A 26,236-nucleotide genomic window follows, 5' to 3' on the forward strand; every position below is an offset into this window, starting at 1 on the left:
ATCGAGAATGTTCTGTCTACATTGATTTAATATAGCGATCATACAACTGAGTATGGCCAACGGGAATATTCTGTCTACATTGATTTAATATAGCGTGTATACAGCTGAGTGAGGCCAACGAGAATATTATGTCAACATTCATATAATATAGCGTGCATACAGCTGAGTGTGGCCAGCGAGAATATTCTGTCAACATTCATATAATATAGCGTGTATACAGCTGAGTGAGGCCATCGAGAATATTCTGTCAACATTCATATAATATAGCGTGTATACAGGTGAGTGTGGCCATCGAGAATATTCTCTCTACATTGATTTAATATAGCGTGTATACAGCTGAGTGTGGCCAACGAGAATATTCTGTCTACATTGATATTAGATAGCGTGTATACAGCTGAGTGTGGCCAACGAGAATATAATGTCAACATTGATAAAATAAAGCGTTTATACAGCTGAGTGTGGTCAACGAGAATATTCTGTCTACATTGATAAAATATAGCGTTTATACAGCTGAGTGTGGCCAACGAGAATATTCTGTCTACATTGATATTAGATAGCGTGTACACAGCTGAGTATGGCCATCGAGAATGTTCTGTCTACATTGATTTAATATAGCGTGCATACAGCTGAGTGTGGCCAACGAGAATATTCTGTCTACATTGGTATTAGATAGCGTGTATACAGCTGAGTGTGACCAACGAGAATATTCCGTCAACATTGATAAAATATAGCGTTTATACATCTGGTTATGGCCATCGAGAATATTCTGTCTACATTGATATAAGATAGCGTGTATACAGCTGAGTATGGCCAACGAGAATATTTTATCAAGATTGATATAAAATAGCGTGTATACATCTGAGTGTGGCCATCGAGAATATCCTGTCTACATTGATTTAATATAGCGTGTATACAGCTGAGTGTGGCCAACGAGAATATTCTGTCTACATTGATTTAATATAGCGTTTATACAGCTGAGTGTGGCCATCGAGAATATCCTGCCAACATTGATATGGTATAGCGTACATACAACTGAGTATGGCCAACGAGAATATTCTGTAAACATTGATGTAAGATAGCGAGTATACAGCTGAGTGTGGCTAAGAAGAATATTCTGTCTACATTTATAACATATAGCGATCATACAGCTGAGTATGGCCAACGAGAATATTCTATCAAGATTGATATAAAATAGCGTGTATACAGCTGAGTTTGGCCATCGAGAATGTTCTGTCTACATTGATATGATATAGCATGTATACAGCTGAGTGTGGCCAAAGAGAATATTCTGTCTACATTGATAAAATAAAACGTTTATACAGCTGAGTGTGGCCAACGAGAATATTCTGTCTACATTGATAAAATATAGCGTTTATACAGCTGAGTGTGGCCATCGAGAATATTCTGTCTACATTGATATTAGATAGCGTGTATACAGCTGAGTGTGGCCAACGAGAATATTCTGTCAACATTGATAAAATAAAACGTTTCTACAGCTGAGTGTGGCCAACGAGAATATTCTGTCTACATTGATAAAATATAGCGTTTATACAGCTGAGTGTGGCCAACGAGAATATTCTGTCTACATTGATATTAGATAGCGTGTATACAGCTGAGTGTGGCCAACGAGAATATTCTGTCTATATTGATTTAATATAGCGTGTATACAGCTGAGTGAGGCCAACGAGAATATTCTTTCAACTTTGATATAATATAGCGTGTATACAGCTTAGTGAGGCCAACGAGAATATTCTGTCAACATTGATCAAATATAGCATGTATACAGCTGAGTGTGGCCATCGAGAATATCCAGTCTACATTGATTTAATATAGCGTGTTTACAGCTTAGTGAGGCCAACGAGAATATTCTGTCAACTTTGATATAATATAGCGTGTATGCAGCTGAGTGTGGCCATCGAGAATATTCTGTCTACATTGATATAATATAGCGTGTATACAGCTGATTATGGCCATCGAGAATGTTCTGTCTACATTGATTTAATATAGCGTGTATACAGCTGAGTGTGGCCAGCGAGAATATTCTGTCAACATTGATAAAATATAGCGTGCATACAGCTGAGTGTGGCCAACGAGAATATTCTGTCAACATTGATAAAATATAGCGTGTATAGAGCTGAGTGTGGCCATCGAGAATATTCTGTCAACAATAATAAAAAATATAGCGTTTATACAGCTGAGTGTGGCCAACGAGAATGTTCTGTCTACATTGATATTAGATAGCGTGTATACAGCTGAGTGTGGACATCGAGAATTTTCTGTCTACATTGATTTAATATAGCGTGCATACAGCTGAGTGTGGCCAACCAGAATGTTCTGACAACATTGATAAAATATAGCGTGTATACAGCTGAGTGTTGCCAGCGAGAATGTTCTGTCTACATTGATTTAATATAGCGTGCATACAGCTGAGTGTGGCCAAGGAGAATGTTCTGTCTACATTGATATTAGATAGCGTGTATACAGCTGAGTGTGGACATCGAGACTGTTCTGTCTACATTGATTTAATATAGCGTGTATACAGCTGAGTGTGGCCATCGAGAATATTCTCTCTACATTGATTTAATATAGCGTGTATACAGCTGAGTGTGGCCAACGAGAATATTCTGTCTACATTGATATTAGATAGCGTGTATACAGCTGAGTGTGGCCAACGAGAATATTCTGTCAACATTGATAAAATAAAACGTTTATACAGCTGAGTGTGGCCAACGAGAATATTCTGTCTACATTGATAAAATATAGCGTTTATACAGCTGAGTGTGGCGAACGAGAATATTCTGTCTACATTGATATTAGATAGCGTGTATACAGCTGAGTGTGGCGAACGAGAATATTCTGTCTATATTGATTTAATATAGCGTGTATACTGCTGAGTGAGGCCAACGAGAATATTCTGTCAACTTTGATATAATATAGCGTGTATACAGCTGAGTGTGGCCAACGAGAATATTCTGTCAACATTGATCAAATATAGCGTGTATACAGCTGAGTGTGGCCATCGAGAATATCCAGTCTACATTGATTTAATATAGCGTGTTTACAGCTTAGTGAGGCCAACGAGAATATTCTGTCAACTTTGATATAATATAGCGTGTATGCAGCTGAGTGTGGCCATCGAGAATATTCTGTCTACATTGATATAATATAGCGTGTATACAGCTGATTATGGCCATCGAGAATGTTCTGTCTACATTGATTTAATATAGCGTGTATACAGCTGAGTGTGGCCAGCGAGAATATTCTGTCAACATTGATAAAATATAGCGTGCATACAGCTGAGTGTGGCCAACGAGAATATTCTGTCAACATTGATAAAATATAGCTTGTATAGAGCTGAGTGTGGCCATCGAGAATATTCTGTCAACAATAATAAAAAATATAGCGTTTATACAGCTGAGTGTGGCCAACGAGAATGTTCTGTCTACATTGATATTAGATAGCGTGTATACAGCTGAGTGTGGACATCGAGAATGTTCTGTCTACATTGATTTAATATAGCGTGCATACAGCTGAGTGTGGCCAACCAGAATGTTCTGACAACATTGATAAAATATAGCGTGTATACAGCTGAGTGTGGCCAACGAGAATATTCTGTCTACATTGATATTAGATAGCGTGTATACAGCTGAGTGTGGCCAACGAGAATATTATGTCAACATTCATATAATATAGCGTGTATACAGCTGAGTGTGACCAACGAGAATATTCTGTCTACATTGATATTAGATAGCGTGTATACAGCTGAGTGAGGCCAACGAGAATATTCTGTCAACTTTGATTTAATATAGCGTGTATACAGCTTAGTGAGGCCAACGAGAATATTCTGTCAACATTGATCAAATATAGCGTGTATACAGCTGAGTGAGGCCATCGAGAATATCCAGTCTACATTGATTTAATATAGCGTGTATACAGCTAAGTGAGGCCAACGAGAATATTCTGTCTACATTGATATAATATAGCGTGTATACAGCTGATTATGGCCATCGAGAATGTTCTGTCTACATTGATTTAATATAGCGATCATACAACTGAGTATGGCCAACGGGAATATTCTGTCTACAGTGATTTAATATAGCGTGTATACAGCTGAGTGAGGCCAACGAGAATATTATGTCAACATTCATATAATATAGCGTGCATACAGCTGAGTGTGGCCAGCGAGAATATTCTGTCAACATTCATATAATATAGCGTGTATACAGCTGAGTGAGGCCATCGAGAATATTCTGTCAACATTCATATAATATAGCGTGTATACAGGTGAGTGTGGCCATCGAGAATATTCTCTCTACATTGATTTAATATAGCGTGTATACAGCTGAGTGTGGCCAACGAGAATATTCTGTCTACATTGATATTAGATAGCGTGTATACAGCTGAGTGTGGCCAACGAGAATATATTGTCAACATTGATAAAATAAAGCGTTTATACAGCTGAGTGTGGTCAACGAGAATATTCTGTCTACATTCATAAAATATAGCGTTTATACAGCTGAGTGTGGCCAACGAGAATATTCTGTCTACATTGATATTAGATAGCGTGTACACAGCTGAGTATGGCCATCGAGAATGTTCTGTCTACATTGATTTAATATAGCGTGCATACAGCTGAGTGTGGCCAACGAGAATATTCTGTCTACATTGGTATTAGATAGCGTGTACACAGCTGAGTATGGCCATCGAGAATGTTCTGTCTACATTGATTTAATATAGCGTGTTTACAGCTTAGTGAGGCCAACGAGAATATTCTGTCAACTTTGATATAATATAGCGTGTATGCAGCTGAGTGTGGCCATCGAGAATATTCTGTCTACATTGATATAATATAGCGTGTATACAGCTGATTATGGCCATCGAGAATGTTCTGTCTACATTGATTTAATATAGCGTGTATACAGCTGAGTGTGGCCAGCGAGAATATTCTGTCAACATTGATAAAATATAGCGTGCATACAGCTGAGTGTGGCCAACGAGAATATTCTGTCAACATTGATAAAATATAGCGTGTATAGAGCTGAGTGTGGCCATCGAGAATATTCTGTCAACAATAATAAAAAATATAGCGTTTATACAGCTGAGTGTGGCCAACGAGAATGTTCTGTCTACATTGATATTAGATAGCGTGTATACAGCTGAGTGTGGACATCGAGAATGTTCTGTCTACATTGATTTAATATAGCGTGCATACAGCTGAGTGTGGCCAACCAGAATGTTCTGACAACATTGATAAAATATAGCGTGTATACAGCTGAGTGTTGCCAGCGAGAATGTTCTGTCTACATTGATTTAATATAGCGTGCATACAGCTGAGTGTGGCCAAGGAGAATGTTCTGTCTACATTGATATTAGATAGCGTGTATACAGCTGAGTGTGGACATCGAGAATGTTCTGTCTACATTGATTTAATATAGCGTGTATACAGCTGAGTGTGGCCATCGAGAATATTCTCTCTACATTGATTTAATATAGCGTGTATACAGCTGAGTGTGGCCAACGAGAATATTCTGTCTACATTGATATTAGATAGCGTGTATACAGCTGAGTGTGGCCAACGAGAATATTCTGTCAACATTGATAAAATAAAACGTTTATACAGCTGAGTGTGGCCAACGAGAATATTCTGTCTACATTGATAAAATATAGCGTTTATACAGCTGAGTGTGGCGAACGAGAATATTCTGTCTACATTGATATTAGATAGCGTGTATACAGCTGAGTGTGGCGAACGAGAATATTCTGTCTACATTGATATTAGATAGCGTGTATACAGCTGAGTGAGGCCAACGAGAATATTCTGTCAACTTTGATATAATATAGCGTGTATACAGCTGAGTGAGGCCAACGAGAATATTCTGTCAACATTGATCAAATATAGCGTGTATACAGCTGAGTGTGGCCATCGAGAATATCCAGTCTACATTGATTTAATATAGCGTGTTTACAGCTTAGTGAGGCCAACGAGAATATTCTGTCAACATTGATAAAATATAGCGTGTATAGAGCTGAGTGTGGCCATCGAGAATATTCTGTCAACAATAATAAAAAATATAGCGTTTATACAGCTGAGTGTGGCCAACGAGAATGTTCTGTCTACATTGATATTAGATAGCGTGTATACAGCTGAGTGTGGACATCGAGAATGTTCTGTCTACATTGATTTAATATAGCGTGCATACAGCTGAGTGTGGCCAACCAGAATGTTCTGACAACATTGATAAAATATAGCGTGTATACAGCTGAGTGTTGCCAGCGAGAATGTTCTGTCTACATTGATTTAATATAGCGTGCATACAGCTGAGTGTGGCCAAGGAGAATGTTCTGTCTACATTGATATTAGATAGCGTGTATACAGCTGAGTGTGGCCAACGAGAATATTCTGTCAACATTGATAAAATATAGCGTGTATAGAGCTGAGTGTGGCCATCGAGAATATTCTGTCAACAATGATAAAAAATATAGCGTTTATACAGCTGAGTGTGGCCAACGAGAATGTTCTGTCTACATTGATATTAGATAGCGTGTATACAGCTGAGTGTGGACATCGAGAATGTTCTGTCTACATTGATTTAATATAGCGTGCATACAGCTGAGTGTGGCCAACCAGAATGTTCTGACAACATTGATAAAATATAGCGTGTATACAGCTGAGTGTTGCCAGCGAGAATGTTCTGTCTACATTGATTTAATATAGCGTGCATACAGCTGAGTGTGGCCAAGGAGAATGTTCTGTCTACATTGATATTAGATAGCGTGTATACAGCTGAGTGTGGACATCGAGAATGTTCTGTCTACATTGATTTAATATAGCGTGTATACAGCTGAGTGTGGCCATCGAGAATATTCTCTCTACATTGATTTAATATAGCGTGTATACAGCTGAGTGTGGCCAACGAGAATATTCTGTCTACATTGATATTAGATAGCGTGTATACAGCTGAGTGTGGCCAACGAGAATATTCTGTCAACATTGATAAAATAAAACGTTTATACAGCTGAGTGTGGCCAACGAGAATATTCTGTCTACATTGATAAAATATAGCGTTTATACAGCTGAGTGTGGCGAACGAGAATATTCTGTCTACATTGATATTAGAAAGCGTGTATACAGCTGAGTGTGGCGAACGAGAATATTCTGTCTACATTGATATTAGATAGCGTGTATACAGCTGAGTGAGGCCAACGAGAATATTCTGTCAACTTTGATATAATATAGCGTGTATACAGCTGAGTGAGGCCAACGAGAATATTCTGTCAACATTGATCAAATATAGCGTGTATACAGCTGATTGTGGCCATCGAGAAAATCCAGTCTACATTGATTTAATATAGCGTGTTTACAGCTTAGTGAGGCCAACGAGAATATTCTGTCAACTTTGATATAATATAGCGTGTATGCAGCTGAGTGTGGCCATCGAGAATATTCTGTCTACATTGATATAATATAGCGTGTATACAGCTGATTATGGCCATCGAGAATGTTCTGTCTACATTGATTTAATATAGCGTGTATACAGCTGAGTGTGGCCAGCGAGAATATTCTGTCAACATTGATAAAATATAGCGTGCATACAGCTGAGTGTGGCCAACGAGAATATTCTGTCAACATTGATAAAATATAGCGTGTATAGAGCTGAGTGTGGCCATCGAGAATATTCTGTCAACAATAATAAAAAATATAGCGTTTATACAGCTGAGTGTAGCCAACGAGAATGTTCTGTCTACATTGATAAAATATAGCGTGTATACAGCTGAGTGTGGACATCGAGAATGTTCTGTCTACATTGATTTAATATAGCGTGCATACAGCTGAGTGTGGCCAACCAGAATGTTCTGACAACATTGATAAAATATAGCGTGTATACAGCTGAGTGTGGCCAACGAGAATATTCTGTCTACATTGATATTAGATAGCGTGTATACAGCTGAGTGTGGCCAACGAGAATATTATGTCAACATTCATATAATATAGCGTGTATACAGCTGAGTGTGACCAACGAGAATATTCTGTCTACATTGATATTAGATAGCGTGTATACAGCTGAGTGAGGCCAACGAGAATATTCTGTCAACTTTGATTTAATATAGCGTGTATACAGCTTAGTGAGGCCAACGAGAATATTCTGTCAACATTGATCAAATATAGCGTGTATACAGCTGAGTGAGGCCATCGAGAATATCCAGTCTACATTGATTTAATATAGCGTGTATACAGCTAAGTGAGGCCAACGAGAATATTCTGTCTACATTGATATAATATAGCGTGTATACAGCTGATTATGGCCATCGAGAATGTTCTGTCTACATTGATTTAATATAGCGTGTATACAGCTGAGTGTGGCCAACGAGAATATTCTGTCAACATTGATAAAATATAGCGTGCATACAGCTGAGTGTGGCCAACGAGAATATTCTGTCTACATTGATATTAGATAGCGTGTATATAGCTGAGTGTGGCCAGCGAGAATATTTTGTCAACATTTATAAAATATAGCGTGTAAACAGCTGATTATGGCCATCGAGAATGTTCTGTCTACATTGATATTAGATAGCGTGTATACAGCTGAGTGTGGCCAACCAGAATGTTCTGTCAACATTGGTAAAATATAGCGTGTATCCAGCTGAGTGTGGCCAACGAGAATATTCTGTCTACATTGATTTAATATAGCGTGCATACAGCTGAGTGTGGCAAACGAGAATATTCTATCAACTTTCATATAATAAAGCGTGGATACAGCTGAGTGAGGCCAGCGAGAATATTCTGTCAACGTTAATAAAATATAGCGTGTATACAGCTGAGTGTGGCCATCGAGAATATTCTGTCAACACTGATAAAATATAGCGTGCATGCAGCTGAGTGTGGCCAGCGAGAATATTTTGTCAACATTTATAAAATATAGCGTGTATACAGCTGATTATGGCCATCGAGAATGTTCTGTCTACATTGATATTAGATAGCGTGTATACAGCTGAGTGTGGCCATCGAGAATGTTCTGTCTACATTGATTTAATATAGCGTGCATACAGCTGAGTGTTTCCAACGAGAATATTCTGTCAACATTGATAAAATATAGCGTGTATACAGCTGAGTGTGGCCAGCGAGAATGTTCTGTCTACATTGATATTAGATAGCGTGTATACAGCTGAGTGTGGCCAACGAGAATATTCTGTCTACATTGATATTAGATAGCGTGTATACAGCTGAGTGTGACCAACGAGAATATTCTGTCTACATTGATATTAGATAGCGTGTATACAGCTGAGTATGGCCATCGAGAATATTCTGTCAACAATAATAAAAAAAATAGCGTTGATACAGCTGAGTGTGGCCAACGAGAATATTCTGTCTACATTGATATTAGATAGCGTGCATACAGCTGAGTGTGGCCAACGAGAATATTTTGTCAACATTGATAAAATATAGCGTGTATACAGCTGAGTGTGACCAACGAGAATATTCTGTCTACATTGATATAATATAGCGTGTATCCAGCTGAGTGTGGCCAACGAGAATATTCTGTCTACATTGATTTAATATAGCGTGCATACAGCTGAGTGTGGCCAACGAGAATATTTTGTCAACATTTATAAAATATAGCGTGTATACAGCTGAGTGTGGCCACCGAGAATATTCTGTCAACATTGATAAAATATAGCGTGTATACAGCTGAGTGTGGCCATCGAGAATATTCTGTCAACATTGATAAAATATAGCGTGCATGCAGCTGAGTGTGGCCAGCGAGAATATTTTGTCAACATTTATAAAATATAGCGTATATACAGCTGATTATGTCCATCGAGAATATTCTGTCTACATTGATATTAGATAGCGTGTATACAGCTGATTATGGCCATCGAGAATGTTCTGTCTACATTGATTTAATATAGCGTGCATACAGCTGAGTTTGGCCAACGAAAATATTCTGTCTACATTGATATTAGATAGCGTGTATACAGCTGAGTGTGACCAATGAGAATATTCCGTCAACATTGATAAAATATAGCGTTTATACATCTGATTATGGCCATCGAGAATATTCTGTCTACATTGATATAAGATAGCGTGTATACAGCTGAGTATGGCCAACGAGAATATTCTATCAAGATTGATATAAAATAGCGTGTATACATCTGAGTATGGCCAACGAGAATATTCTGTCAACATTTATAAAATATAGCATGTATAAAGCTGAATGTGGCCAACGAGAATATTATGTCAACATTTATAAAATATAGCGTTCATGGCCATCGAGAATGTTCTGTCTACATTGATATAATATAGCGTGTATACAGCTGAGTGTGGCAAACGAGAATGTTCTGTCTACATTGATTTAATATAGCGTGCATACAGGTGAGCGTGGTAAACGAGAATATTCTGTCTACATTGATATAATATAGCGTGTATCCAGCTGAGTGTGGCAAACGAGAATGTTCTGTCTACATTGATTTAATATAGCGTGCATACAGCTGAGCGTGGTAAACGAGAATATTCTGTCAACATGGATAAAATATACCATGTATAAAGCTGAATGTGGCCAACGAGAATATTATGTCAACATTTATAAAATATAGCGTTCATACAGCTGATTATGGCCATCGAGAATGTTCTGTCTACATTGATATAATATAGCGTGTATACAGCTGAGTGTGGCAAACGAGAATGTTCTGTCTACATTGATATAATATAGCGTGTATTCAGCTGAGTGTGGCCAACGAGAATATTCTGTCTACATTGATTTAATATAGAGTGCATACAGCTGAGTGTGGCCAACGAGAATATTCTATCAACTTTCATATGATGTAGCATGTATACAGCTGAGTGTGGCCAGCGAGAATATTCTGTCAACATTGATAAAAGATAGCGTTTATACAGCTGAGTGTGGCCATCGAGAATATTCTGTCTACATTGATAAAATATAGCGTGCATGCAGCTGAGTGTGGCCAGCGAGAATATTTGGTGAACATTTATAAAATATAGCTTATATACAGCTGATTATGGCCATCGAGAATATTCTGTCTACGTTGATATTAGATAGCGTACATACAGCTGAGTGTGGCCAACGAGAATATTCTGTCAACATTGATAAAATATAGCGTGTATACAGCTGATTATGGCCATCGAGAATGTTCTGTCTACATTGATTTAATATAGCGTACATACAGCTGAGTGTGGCCAGCGAGAATATTATGTCAACATTTATAAAATATAGCGTTCATACAGCTGATTATGGCCATCGAGAATGTTCTGTCTACATTGATATAATATAGCGTGTATACAGCTGAATGTTGCAAACGAGAATGTTCTGTCTACATTGATTTAATATAGCGTGCATACAGCTGAGCGTGGTAAACGAGAATATTCTGTCTTCATTGGTGTTAGATAGCGTGTATACAGCTGAGTGTGACCAACGAGAATATTCCGTCAACATTGATAAAATATAGCGTTTATACATCTGGTTATGGCCATCGAGAATATTCTGTCTACATTGATATAAGATAGCGTGTATACAGCTGAGTATGGCCAACGAGAATATTCTATCAAGATTGATATAAAATAGCTTGTATACATCTGAGTATGGCCAACGAGAATATTCTGTCAACATGGATAAAATATAGCATGTATAAAGCTGAATGTGGCCAACGAGAATGTTCTGTCTACATTGATATTAGATAGCGTGTATAAAGCTGAATGTGGCCAACGAGAATGTTCTGTCTACATTGATATAATATAGCGTGTATCCAGCTGAGTGTGGCCAACGAGAATATTCTGTCTACATTGATTTAATATAGCGTGCATACAGCTGAGTGTGGCCAACGAGAATATTCTATCAACTTTCATATGATATAGCATGTATACAGCTGAGTGTGGCCAGCGAGAATATTCTGTCAACATTGATAAAAGATAGCGTGTATACAGCTGAGAGTGGCCATCGATAATATTCTGTCTACATTGATAAAATATAGCGTGCATGCAGCTGAGTGTGGCCAGCGAGAATATTTTGTCAACATTTATAAAATAAAGCGTATATACAGCTGATTATGTCCATCGAGAATATTCGGTCTACATTGATATTAGATAGCGTACATACAGCTGAGTGTGGCCAACGAGAATATTCTGTCAACATTGATAAAATATAGCGTGTATACAGCTGATTATGGCCATCGAGAATGTTCTGTCTACATTGATTTAATATAGCGTACATACAGCTGAGTGTGGCCAATGAGAATATTATGTCAACATTGATAAAATATAGCGTTTATACAGCTGAGTATGGCCATCGAGAATGTTCTGTCTACATTGATTTAATATAGCGTGCATACAGCTGAGTGTGGCCAACGAGAATATTCTGTCTACATTGGTATTAGATAGCGTGTATACAGCTGAGTGTGACCAACGAGAATATTCCGTCAACATTGATAAAATATAGCGTTTATACATCTGGTTATGGCCATCGAGAATATTCTGTCTACATTGATATAAGATAGCGTGTATACAGCTGAGTATGGCCAACGAGAATATTTTATCAAGATTGATATAAAATAGCGTGTATACATCTGAGTGTGGCCATCGAGAATATCCTGTCTACATTGATTTAATATAGCGTGTATACAGCTGAGTGTGGCCAACGAGAATATTCTGTCTACATTGATTTAATATAGCGTGTATACAGCTGAGTGTGGCCAATGAGAATATTCTATCAACATTGATAAAAATATAGCGTTTATACAGCTGAGTGTGGCCATCGAGAATATCCTGCCAACATTGATATGATATAGCGTACATACAACTGAGTATGGCCAACGAGAATATTCTGTAAACATTGATGTAAGATAGCGAGTATACAGCTGAGTGTGGCTAAGAAGAATATTCTGTCAACATTGATATAATATAGCGTGTATACAGCTGAGTGTGGCCATCGAGAATATTCTGTCAACATTGACAAAATATAGCATGTATACCGCTGACTGTGTCCATTGAGAATATTCTGTCAACATTGATATAAGATAGCGAGTAAACAGCTGACTGTGGCCATCGAGAATATTCTGTCAACATTGATATAATATAGCGTGCATACAGCTGAGTATGGCCAACGAGAATATTCTGTCAACATTGATGTAAGATAGCGTACATTCAGCTGAGTATGGCCAACGAGAATATTCTGTCAACATTGATGTAAGATAGCGAGTATACAGCTGTGTGTGGCTAACAAGAATATTCTGTATACATTGATAACATATAGCGATCATACAGCTGATTATGGCCATCGAGAATGTTCTGTCTACATTGATATAATATAGCGTGTATATAGCTGAGTGTGGCCAGCGAGAGTATTCTGTCTACATTGATATAATATAGCGTCTACAATTGTTTTTCTTCGTATACATTGACAAAGGGAGATAATCGCTATGTTTTCATATAAAGATACATTGTATGTGCAAAATGCAGTGTGTCATGTTGACCACTGTGTTTCTTTGTATATGCTGGCAAAGGGAGATAATTGTTAGGTATTGTTATATAATTGTTCTGTATGTGCAAAATGCAGTGTTTTTAAGTCGATTTATATCATTAGCAAGTTTCAAATAAAAGTAACATAGTAGCGTGTAATATAACTGGAATGTGTAATTAGTACTCCACACTGATAGCGGGGGTACCTGCAATAATATTGACAAGTAAGCGATTGAGACGTATGGTACTTTTCCTGATTGGTACGTGAGTAGACATTATGGTCAAATGCACACAGCGGATTCGCAGTCGGAGGTGATTGCACTGGCGGCGGCTTCTATATTATACTGAAACGCAAAAGTGACGTCACCCAAAATAATATTGCATGAAAGTTGTCATTTAAATATCTGGGTAATTTTGTACAAAGTTTCTAAAATTCAACATTACCTTGTCCGGAAAAATGAAATTTGATGATAAAAAACAAAGCAGATGATAATAAAACCGATCGCCCAAACGCAATACGGCAACGGCCATGGTAGGCCGATGCACGTGAGTTCCGTGCAAATTGAAATGCACATGCGTTCCCCCATTTCTAGCCCTATAAATATCCACCCAGATCGGATAACATTCATTCGTTATTGAATTGCTACCACATGCCAAGATTGACAAGAAATCAGCGACCCCAAACCGCCCGGCAAGTAGCCAATGCATTTCAAGTCAACGTAAGGACCATATACAGGCTCCAGCAACGGTACCAGACCACCAACACTACAGATGACGACCACGCAGTGGAAGACCAAGGGTCACCACCCGACGTCAGGATCGTCAGATTGTGCGACAGCATCTTCAAGATCGCTTTGTTACTGCTGCGGAAACTGCTCGACAGACCATGGGGACAACACCAGCGACACCGTGCGTCGACGATTGACGAGCAGACACCTCCACTGCCACAGGCCACACCGAGGACCCATTCTGACACCACGTCATCGCCGGGACCGTCTGCAGTGTGCAACACAGCACCAGCATTGGCGCAACCAGCAGTGAAGAAGAGCCCTCTTCTCGGACGAGAGCCGTTACTGTATCTCAACAGCAGATGGCAGAGGTAGAAGGTCTGGCTTACGCCATGGGGAACGTTATTCGGATGCTTGTGTTGTTGAGAGAGAGTCGTGAGATGGTCCGAGCATCATGGTGTTGGTGGAAATGGTCTTGCACAGAGGGTCGGCCCTGTGGTCTTCCAGAACACCGGTCCAGGGAGAGGCAATTGTGTCACGGCCGCTCTGTACATTGATCAAGTCTTGAGACCACACGCCATACCTCATTTGGCACGTCGCAACCACGAGTTTCAGCATTATAACGCCGGTGCCCAGACTGCGAGAGCAACAAGAGACTTCCTCCAGCAGAATGGCATCAGAACCATGCAGTGGCCTGCCCTCAGTCCCGATTTAAGTCCATTGAGCACCTGTGGGACGAGATTCAACGAGACGACTGAATGACGTCCGATCAAGGCCGACAACTGCAGCTGTGATGCGTCAGGCTTTCTTCAGAGTGTGGGCTCAAGTGCCTATACCCATTATCAACCGCCTCATCCGTTCCATGTATCGACGTTGGACGGCAGTCATCAATACACATGGCGGACACACGAGATACTGACTTGTGGTGCCATTTTCTCAGAGACTAGTGTTGTGTTTCACTTTAAGAAGTTTCATCTTTTTAATATGTCTCAAAGTATGTTTACAGTGTTTGGACAAATAAGGTTTCTCATATATATATATATCCATGTGACGTTTCTTTTGCGGTTCAATATATAATCACTTGAACGTGTTGAAATTGATTCGTGCTGAGCTGTCGGCTTAATTGTATGGTATACATTGTAGACAGACACACAGACAAAAGTTTATTAGTGTCTCACTTCTGTACATACATAAACCAGCTTTGTACAAATAAACATTGATAGAATGTACAGAACTATTCAATATAATAATGAGAGATTATCAGCAGAATATCCCACTGTTAAGTATATGATAAATTGATGAATTAACATTAGATAAGGTTGAGAATTAATTGTGTGTGTTTTTTCAATACATCTTAGACTGGTGAGTCGTCTGCTAGCCCAGTTAGAGTTCGATGATAACCAGCCTGCTCATATTTTAGCAATGTCTTGGCCCTGGTGGAAAGTGTGCCGTCTACTACCCCAACTGGAGCCCTCTGGTAACAATTAATCACTTTAAGCTGTCAATATACAATACAGAATAATACATCAAGATAGCAGTTTCCATGTAAAGTTAATACGTATTTCTATGCATCTTAAAGACATGTACAATATCTAGATAAATGTAGATATTGAACATAATTTTTTTCTTTAAGTTGCTTAGAAATACTTAATCTTTACATGGAAACTGCCACCTTGATCTGATATTCTGTATTGTATATTGACAGCTTGTGATTACTTGCGACCAGATGGCTCCAGCGTTGGTAGCAGACGACACACTTAGGGTACAAGGGTTAGTTTTGTTTTTGACTGAAGGAGGGCGCCATATTGGATTCTCTGAAATTTTTTGAGTTTTTAAATTGATTAGTGATTTAATCTGGACATGGTTTAACCAATCTATGACTTAGTCATGTTTCGTAATGTAGATAGTCCATGCAATTTGTTCATTTTATTTTTAAAAAAGCTAAAAATGTTTAGGGGAAATATATCTCCTTTCGCTGATGATAAGAACGCCTCTGTGGTCTAGTGGTAGAGCGTCCGCCCGGAGGGTGGAATGTCCGGGGTTCAATCCCCGGCCGCGTCATACCAAAAAACCGTTAAAAATAATAATCTTGCTACTGGCCAATACGACATCGTCTTTTGTTGGTTACCCAGCCATGTTGGAATTGTTGGTAATACAATGGCTGATGCTGCTGCAAAAGCAGCACTCAACAAATCTGTGACACAACTTCTTATACCACACAGTGATTATAAACCTGTCATTAGACGTTTCATCAGAGATCTAATGCAGAAGAAGTGGGACACCCAAGTGGGTATAAATAAATTACATGCAAATATCGGTTATACCTACTTGGGTTGTCAGTTCAGATTTGAAGAGGTCATTTTAAGACGATGTCGTGTTGGCCATTCTAGATATACTCATGAACATCATGATCCAAAGAAAAGGATCTTTTTAACACTATGAGTTTTCATTTAGTTATTGACTTTTTAAAAGAATTTGAATTAATTCATAAATTTTGATTGTAATGTTTTGTAAATAAATAAATTCATTTTATAATTGGCTAAATAAATCAATAACTAAGATTGTTAGTGGCTATATCCTTGAAGGGGGTTAAAGTAGTGTAAAATTATTGTCCCCCTGAGAGGGTATGTAAGAACACGTCTTTCAAAGTATGTTTATTTATGCCCCTTTTTAATCGTAGTATATATGTTCCTTTAATCTCGCTAAAATTGTCATAATTCGCAAACAGCGGAAGGGATGATGTAAATCCGGCTGGGGTCCATGCAGGTAGCAAAAGTACTGTAAGTCCCCATGGACCCTAGCATGGTGATCTACCTTCAACTGCTGGCGATCTTTAGCCCAATTTTATAATGTATTGTCCTGATTAGTCAAAAAGATTATAGTTACTTACTAGTTTTATATTTATAGCTGTGATACTCAAGTTCTTTTACTTTCCATTGACGACAAATTTTATATATTTCTGTCTATATTTATGTACAACTTGATTTAGTCACGATATGGCTGAAATATTGCCGATGTGACTATAAATCTTAACTCACTCACTCTACCCCGGGTCCACACGGGGGAAGAGCTATTAGCGCTACCCAGCACTCACCACGAGGAGGTTGCTCTTCACGAGTGCCAGTTACAAAAGAAGAGAAGTAATCAACAACCCTTAACTTATCAAATCTGCATGAACAGATGTAGTAAATAATGAATACCTTGAAAATGCTCTTGAAATTATGGGTCAGTTATATGTACAAAATTTTACCCTTATACTTTCGTCAGATGTTGTACCAGATGCCTGGGTAACAGTAATATAGCTAGACCAGTTTACAAAACACGGGCACCATTCATATCCGAACTCTTACAGGTCCAAACCACACTAAGCTCTTCTTTTAAGCTTATTTACTGTGTTTTGAACGTTTTAGCGCAGATTGAGACTCACAAAATGTGTTGATACTTGTAACATTATAACACCTGTGCCAGCAGGGCTTTGGAAAGGTTTTCAGATGCAGATAATATACAGATGCATTATAATATGATGATGCAAATAGTGCCAAAAATGAAAGCGCGTCGTAAAACATTTACTTCAAGTACAAGACAAAGTTGTTAATGAACGTGTGGCGGTTACATGTTTTAGTCATCACTGATCAGTTGTCCGATCATTGAAATGTGATTAAAGATGTGTCAAATAGACTCAAAGGTAAATTCATAGATTGCCGTAGAATGTCAATGTCAGCCAAGACACGGATCGAATCGATACTACGATAGTTTGGATGTGCACTTCTTCGTATTGTTCACTAGGATGGGTCGTAGCTAGGATATTCGTGAACGATCGTGCTGTCAAACTCTCTGACGTTTCTCAATGTACACTAAAACGCGGAGTTCAAGATTAAAGGGTCTAAATAATCAGAAAGAACGCTTCTGTATGTATTTGTGCTAGGGAATTCCCAAGGTTTTCCCCAGGAATGTGGACGTAGTCAGTCAGCGTTTACGGTATTTCAAGAGCATGGTCTCGTGAAAAACAAAATGAACGTCAATTTGTGTCGTCCATACACTTATGAACAACAATTTAGCGGTCACCGACCTCTCTTCCAATGAAAAAGCCGTATTTCGTGTAAACTTAATATTAAAAAAATATTGATAATTAATATTAAAAGCATTCTCACTGCAAACACGAAAACGTCGTATTTTCGTATATGGGCTTTGGACGGAAAAACGACAAAAGTTTCATGAAAATTGATAACTTGGTGAGTGTCCAGAACTTGTCCGGAAAAAGCGTCGAAAACGCCTTTGCTCCGCCTTGTACAAATGTTAACAGCCAAGTCATATTGCGCCTGTCCTCTGACGCACGTGATGTCTGGCTGCGGTGGCATGCTTTTCTCTAGTATCTGTCCCTCGCAGTGCAGCGAGATTTGCTGATAAGTCAGTTCATCAGACACGCGACAGGAAGTCAAACTGAAACATGTTCGGACACAGACAAGATATGTTTAGAACTAGAAATGGGTTTCAATTCAAATTTAGTGTGTTCTATCTAAACACGTTAAGGGTCTAAACACATGAAATGAGCTGTCATCTCACAGCCTGAACACCACCTAAACACAACAACGCCATAATCTAAGCATGTTTCGAATTTATACACGTCTTAACATGATGAGGATTTTATCATGTCTAAATAAATGGCATATTATCAGGCAATCAGTCAAATATTGATTGGGTTTAAATCTGGAGACAAAGAGGGCCATGGCAGGACCTGGATATTGTGAGTGAGTATGGTTTTACGCCGCTTTTAGGACTATTCTTCGGCCACAGGTCCTTAAATCTTCCTATTATGCCACAAGCGAACAACACCCGACCTCATACGACAAGACTGTTCCCGACATGAGTACAATGTGTGAAGCCCATTTCTGGTGTCCCCCGCCGTGATATTGCTGGAATATCTCATCCGTGTAACGTTGTTCCGTTAAATTCCCTTGAACTCGCACCAGTCTCTTCCACCAGTGTAGGAGATTTCTGCCCACATCATCACACAACCAGGCACTCGTGAAGAGCAACCTCCTCGTGGTGAGTGCTGGGTAGCGCTAATAGCTCTTCCCCCTTGTGAGGTGAGGTGAAATTTGATTTAAAGTCGCGTCCAAGATTATTGCACTTATATAGCGACGTGCATGCACGTGTATGTGTGTGTGTGGCTGCTTGTACTAGTCCGGACTGATGCCGATTTATAGTGCTAGCTCACTGAGATACCATGCCGCAGTTTAACATGAATACCCCACTCAGACACAGTGTACTGACTCCGAGCCGACCAGTCCTTGTTTTAGCCCCTTAATGCCGAGCGCCAGACAGGGTAACAACAAGTACAATCTTTTAACGTCTTTTTGTATGACGCGGCCCGGGATCGAACCCTGGACCTTCCGCTCTCCGGGCGGACGCTTTCCCCCTTGTGGAACCGGGGCAGAATATTTCCACAGCACCCCATTGCTGGTCGTAAAAGGCGACCGAATTGGGCAACCTGTTTGCCGTGGGTTGCGTCCCTGTGTCGGCGGAGGACGGGATTCTGGTGGCTGAGGGCACTGGAGCCAGGAACCGGTGTTCCTTTTGCCCAACACACCACTTTGACCCTTACTTCGCCTAGACGGGTGGTAGGATGGGCCCGGTCTTATCAATCGGCTGGTCATGCCAAGCCCTGTGCGCAGAATTATTACAGCACATCTTTCGTTTTTCAAAAATGTAATTTTTTGGACTTGGATTACACAAGTATACTTATATTATTGATATACTTAATTGCCCAGAGTTGTATGCCAGAAGGCGGTGGCTCATGGGCCAATCTGGTGATAGAGACCTCTGAATTCTGTGTTTCTTGGGAAAAGTGTTATGGGCAGAACCAGCCTGACGCTTCTCCTTTTGGATCTCATAGCTTTTTAAGTCGATATTTACTAGAGTATAACACCCCTGTATCCCTGGTGTTGCAGGCTGGTTTCCACTGCGAAATTGTCTTTGTTGACACTCGGTGGCGGATGGGGAGCAGGGGTGCGTAACCAAATTGTCCCACCATGTCTCACACAAATTCTTCTGGTTCTAGCAAGACGAACAAACGTCGACATGTAGAGTCAACTTCGTCAGATGATGAAGTTTCGTCTGAATTTAAAGATGCTTGGCCACGGTTTATTGTTATATCATCTTCTGATGGACTTCCATTAAAATTGAATCTGTTCGCTATCTCCAAGGGCATTCAAAGTGCCTGCGGAGAAGTGAAAAATGTAACGCGCCTTCGGACTGGTTCCATCCTCGTGGAATGTGCAAGGAGGCAGCAATCTGTAAATCTGCTGGGTTTACAGCAGTTTGTTAATACCCAGGTTGTTGTTTCCATGCACAGGACACTGAACTCATGCAGAGGCATCGTCAGAGACCTAGCTTGTTGTCTTTCTGACATGAGCGAGGAAGAGATTGCTGATGAACTAAAAAGCCAAGGAGTCACCAATGTCAAACGTTTTACAAGGAAAACACATGAAGGAAATATTGTCAATACGCAAACATATCTGTTCACCTTCTCTCTACCGAAAATCCCCAATTTCATAAAAGCTGGCTACTTCAACATCAAAGTGGAGGTTTACGTTCCACATCCGCTTCGATGTTTCAAATGTCAAAAGTTTGGACATGGAGCCTAATTCTGTCGTGGCAAGGAGGTCGTGTGCTGCCGTTGCAGTGGAGCTCATGACAGCTTAGAGTGCACGAATGACATGAAATGTTCCAATTGCGACGGAGAGCATATGGCTTCCTCCAGATCCTGTCCTTCTTTTGAATTTGAGCCAAAAGTTTTGAAAATAAAACATACCAATAATATCAGTTACCTTGAAGCAAAACAATTAGTCCCATCTGCAGCTCAAACTCCTTCTTCAAAAACGTACTCAGCAGCAATTTCTTCACCAACTCCAGTTTCTAAACCCTCTACTATGTCTATTTCCTGCCAAACTGACATCTCGTGGATCAAGGATGACCAGGTTATCCTTGATGTTACAACCCAAAACTCCCAAAGTGATCCTTTGATGCCAACGTCTTCATCTCAGACAGAACCACAAACATTAGTCGAGGGCCAACCAGTGGGCGTAGCTCACTTAACAAAAAGTGAAAAAAAGAAATTGCGAAGAACCAGGGCACTCCAGCACACGGATGTGCCTTCTGTTACAACCTCTGTTGAGGTTCATAACCCATATGAACCTCTGGAGATGGATGTCACTCCCCCACAACCAGTCCATGGGAGTGGACACTCCTCCTTCACGATCCCCTGTTGAGCCGCCATGAGCCGCCATGAGCTGCTCAAGTCATATCCTTCAATGGAATTGCAGAGGACTACGGAATAATTATAATGATATCCAATTACTACTAAAATATTTTCAACCATCAGCATTATGTCTTCAGGAAACATACTTAAAAAAAAGATCAAATTGACATAAGAGGCTATAGTTCCTAACATTTCTTTTCTCCCCCAGGGGCTAACGCCACTGGAGGTTCTTCAGTATTAGTAAAGCAGGGTGTTCTTCACAGCCCAGTTCTCCTTAATACCGCTCTTCAGGCTGTTGCAGTTCGTGTGACTCTGCACATTGTCCTCACTTTGTGCTCGCTTTATATTCCTCCGTCATATTCCCTTCAGCAAACTTATCTCCAAGCCCTTTATAACCAACTACCAAAGCCCTGCATCATAATGGGTGATTTAAATGGGCATAATCCCTTATGGGGCAGTGCGCATACCAACACGAGAGGAAAGTTGCTGGAAGATTTTATGTTGAATAATGATTTATGTATTTTCAACGATAATTCCAAAACATATCTTCATCCTGGTACTGGGACATACTCGTCCATTGATTTGTCAATTTCAGATTCAGATTTGCTTGATGAGTTTGAGTGGTCAGTCCACAACGACCTCTGTGGACGTGACCATTTCCCTACCATTCTCAAGACTGTGACCCCTTCTGACGTTCCTCCATCATCAAGATGGAATTTCAATAAGGCTAACTGGCCTCTGCATGACACTCTTTGTGCAAACCAACTTAAACCAGAATTGTTTCTTGATGTTCCTGACCCTATAAAATGTTTCTCTGATGCACTCCATAATATAGCTGATGAATGTACTCCAAAGTCCTCTGCAAATCCACACATCCGTAAACCATGGTTCAATGATACTTGCAAACAAGCTAGGAAGGCGTGGAAGAAGGCTGAGAATTATTTCCATCGTCATCCAATGGTTCATAATTTAAATAAATTCAAAATCATAAATGCCAAGGCACGACGTATATTTAAACAAAATAAACGCAAATATAAACCACATCAAGACCCTGTACTGTATTTAGATGGCACACCTATCAAAATTGTAAAGGAAGCCAAATTCCTAGGACTTATTTTTGATAGCCATTTGACATTTAAACCCCATATCAAATACCTTAAAGCTAAATGCCTGAAGGCGCTCGATTTGTTAAAAGTCGTTTCCAATTCAAAGTGGGGAGGTGATCAGAAGACCCTTCTCCAACTATACTAGCCACATAAAGAAACTGTGCACGGAGAAAATATAGATATACGGGCACACCGTCCATATATGAAATATAGGTTTGAACACAGCAATTATTGGAGACATTCAAAAGCTCATGCACGTGCCATGCGATATGACGTCATTGATGGGGACCTATGGACGTGCAATGTGTTACTTCACGTGCATCCTGTGCAGCTGTACACAGCATGTGCAACTCAAAATTCGCTGTCACTTTGGAAAGCATGATCTGTGGTCATTCAAAAATTCAAAACTTCTCAGGCGCAGACACAAGCATATCACAAGCAAATCATGCCAAGATTGACAGCTGCACAGCGTCATGAAGCCATTGGAATGATCCGAGCGGGAATGAGGCAACAACAGGTGGCAGCACATTTCCAATGCCATCGTAAAATGACATCGGCATTGGTGAGGCGTTATCAGAACACAAATGACGTTGCCGACCACCCACGTTCAGGACGTCCCCGAGTAACGACGTCAAGACAGGACAGATGGATTCGAGTGACACATCTCCGACACAGGTTCCAAACGGCAGTAACGACGTCCCAGACAATTCCTGGACTGCGCCGTATCCATCCCAACACTGTCAGGAATCGTCTACGTCAGTACGGGATTCGACCACGACGCCCTGCCATACGTCCCATCCTGACACACCGTCATCGAGTCAACCGTCTAAGATGGTGTCGAAATCATGTTCGCCAACCTCGAATATGGTGGAGAAATGTTGTCTTTACAGATGAATCGAGGTTCAACATTTCCCACAGTGACGGGCGCCATCGTGTCTACCGGCGTTTGGGAGAACGTTATGCACGCAACTGTATTGTGAACAGGAATCGTTTTGGAGGTGGCTCTGTGATGATTTGGGGTGGGATAACAGCACGGCACCGAATCCCTTTGGTGATTGTTCAGGGCAATCTCACCGGTGTTGGCTACAGAGATCAGATTCTGAGGCCTGTGGTCATTCCTTTCCTGCAACATCATGGCCCGGGATTGACATTTCAACAGGACAACGCTCGTCCTCACACGGCTAGGGTCGCAATGGGTTTCCTTCACCATAACAATGTCATGTTACTGCCATGGCCTGCAAATTCTCCAGATCTCTCCCCAATAGAGCATGTGTGGGTTGAAATGGAGCGACGTCTGCGTCGTCTTCCACATCCTCCAGATAACGTCCGTGACTTGGCACAGGATATGAGAAGGATATGGCAGGCCATTCCCCAGGCCTTCCATGCCCATTTGGTGGACTCCATGCGTCGCCGATGCACTGCTGTGATTCACGCACAGGGTGGTCATACCCGTTATTGACTTTGTGACTTGGTCGTTTGACCCCCTACTCGGTTTTGATCTTCTGACGTCATCGTAACAGATGTTGTTCAGGTCCCGTTAACATTTTCTTATGGTCCGATCATTCAGCTGCTACAGCGTCTGCATCATTTTGTTCTTGCTGTGTTGTATTTCAATCCAGAATATATTTTCTCCGTGCACAGTTTCTTTATGTTGCTAGTATATATAGATCTCTCATACGTTCAAAACTGGATCATGGCTCCATCGTTTATGGGGGTGCATGCAAAAACAATCTAAAAATTCTGGATTCTATACATCACCAAGGACTACGGCGCTGCCTTGGATCCTTCAGAACTTCTCCCATTAACAGTTTAGATGTAGAGGCTGATGAACCATCACTGAAACTCAGACGTCTAAAATTATCTTTACAGTATATTACCAAATTATCTTCAAATCAGTCAAACCCTGCATATGATTGCGTTTTTCAACCCCTATATGAGGACCTCTACCAAAGGAAATCTTCTCTTATTCCCCCTCTTGGAATAAGGTTGAAAACTGCAATTTCTGATGCGAACTTACACCTTGAAAATATTTCTCCTTACCGCCTTCTGTCTTCACCTCCTTGGCAACTGATACAGCCAGAGGTAGACCTGACACTAACAAAACTAAAGAAATCACAAACTAATCCACTTATTTATCAACAAGAATACCATCAACTGAGAACTAAATATGATACATACCAATCTATGTTTACGGATGGATCCAAGGATGGTGACGCAGTTGCTAGCGCTACTATCATTGGATCCAGAACAATATCGTTCAGGTTGCCACATGACAGTTCAATTTTCACGGCAGAATCACACGCCATCTTAACAGCTCTTAAATACATTCAAAATCAATCTAACATTAGCAGTTCATAATATTTTCAGACTCTCTTTCGTGTCTTCAGGCTATTCACAATATGTCCAGTACACATCCACTTTTACTCGAAATTGTCGAATTATATAATGATCTAGCTACTGGCCAATACGACATCGCTTTCTGTTGGTTACCCAGCCATGTTGGAATCGTTGGTACCACAATGGCTGATGCTGCTGCAAAAGCAGCACTCAACAAATCTGTGACACCACTTCTAATCCCCTACAGTGATATTAAACCCTTGATTAGATCGTACATCCGAGATCTAATGCAAAAGAAGTGGGACACCCAAGTAGGTATCAATAAATTACATGAAATTAAACCAAATATCGGTTACACCTACTTGGGTTGTCAGTCCAGATTTGAAGAGGTCATTATGCGACGAGGTGCAGGTGCATATTGTGAATCACGACCGTCTTCATGAATATGTATTGAAAGATTCTCTACCAGACAATCCAGTGAATGACATCATGAGCATCGATCCACGCAATTGGGATACGATGACACGCATTAACCAAGTCAGCGAGCCTGACCACTCGATCCCGTTAGTCGCCTCTAACGACAAGCATAGTCACCTTTTATGGCAAGTATGGATTGCCGAAGACCAATTCTAACCCGGATCGTTACGGATGGAACTTTATATGAAGCACATAACTTTTTTCCGTTGTGAACAAGTGAGCTATTGTCGGTATTCTCGGATAACCTAGTGGTTAAAGCGTTCGCTCGTCACACCGAAGACACGGGTTCGATTCCAGACATGGATACAATATGTGAAGCTCATTTCTGGTATCCCCAACGGTGATATTACTGGAGTATCGCTAAAGGCGGCGTAAAACCATACTCACTCACTTAAAAGCGATACGCATTGCCTTTTACGTTAAATGAAGCAACACGAGAGAGTCATGTTGCACGTGCGAAATTGAGTAAGCGCCAATCGAGTCCTTTTCTGGACCAGTGCATGCTTTTCGCGCCTTGTATTCGGCCACCGTTTTCGTTCACGAAAATGTGTAAATAGATATTCACCCTTTTGAAGTAATTTCAAGTGCCAAAGTCGGTTTATAATTTGAATAAAGTCCTCCTATCGAGTTATTTTTAATGAGATTTAAACCCCACACCCCTTCAACCTATGTATGTTGTAAGAGGCAACCACATGAATCGGGTAGTCAGACTCGGTGAATTGGTTGATTGTGTGTAATCGAATTCTAATTGCGTGGCTTGATGCTCATGATGTCAAATTGATCTGGTCCAGACTCAAGTATTTACAGGCCAACACCACAGCACTGTTATATTGTTGAGTGCAGCGATAAACAACAAACG

Source organism: Haliotis rufescens, unplaced genomic scaffold (genome assembly GCF_023055435.1).
Source record: "Haliotis rufescens isolate VD_foot unplaced genomic scaffold, xgHalRufe1.0.p SCAF_4, whole genome shotgun sequence".
Taxonomy (NCBI): Eukaryota; Metazoa; Mollusca; class Gastropoda; order Lepetellida; family Haliotidae; genus Haliotis; species Haliotis rufescens.